The sequence below is a fragment of the Cicer arietinum genome, chromosome 2 (genome assembly GCF_000331145.2).
Source record: "Cicer arietinum cultivar CDC Frontier isolate Library 1 chromosome 2, Cicar.CDCFrontier_v2.0, whole genome shotgun sequence".
Taxonomy (NCBI): domain Eukaryota; kingdom Viridiplantae; phylum Streptophyta; class Magnoliopsida; order Fabales; family Fabaceae; genus Cicer; species Cicer arietinum.
Window position 1 is genome coordinate 678,334 of NC_021161.2, and position 1,129 is coordinate 679,462.

Here is a 1,129-nt window from a genome sequence, read left to right on the forward strand (position 1 = left end):
AAACTGATAGAAAAACCAATTCTTTAACTAAATAAGTTCAACTAATTAATATATATATATATATATATATATATATATATATATATATATAATTGATTTAGTTCAATTAATTTGAATTAAAAATTAAAAGACTTGAATTGAAATCTAGATAAAGAAAAAATAAGCACATTAACATAAAAACTAATTACTAATTTTAAATTTTAAGTGTTTAAAATAATATATTTAAAAAACAAAGGGGGCCAAGAGCTCAAAGAAAAACTACACATAATAGACGAGGAGAAGTAACTTCCAAAACATCAATATCAACATCAACCAAATGTAAAATCAAAATCCAATATTCTTCTTGGTTGTGCAAAAATATGTTTAAAACTAATTGAAAGTTTGTGAAATCAAAATCCATCGCATTCTTCAAAAAGAGAATGCTTGTATAGATGTTGTGCAAAAATGAAAGCTAGTGTTTCGTTTATATAGTTATGGTTCATTCACTTCCTCCTAATTTTGTTCTCAATTTTGTTAGTTTATTTTTTTCTTCTTCATTTTTATTTATTAATATCACCATATATAAACTCACACACACACACGTGAATTACCAAGTAATTTAAATCTAAGACATTGTATTTAATATAATAATATTAATATTTGTCATTTGAGTTAAAACTTAAGAACCATTAAACGGTAAATTTTTAGATGTGATAAATTTTATGTATGTATTATTTATTTATCCTTTTTTGTAAGAATTATTTTTGAGATTTCTATATTCTTTAATATAAGACCATTTTTAAAATTCAACATGCATTAATAACTTATATACAAAATACTCCTATTTATTTTTCATTGAAAAATATAAATTATTATAATATCAATAATTATATGAATAAATATGAAAAAAAGTAAAACACACTAACAAATATATTGCTCCAATAAATTTTTTAATACATGTGAATTTGGTCATAAAATTTTATAATAAGGGACAAAAAGACTTTTTTTCTTTTTATGAAACAAACGACATTCATTCATTTAAATCGATAGAAATTATTTCGACCAATAATATAATTTAAAATCGTCAAAAAAAAAAATAATTTGCGAACAAACTACAACATTCATGCTAATAGCATAAAAACGACAAAAT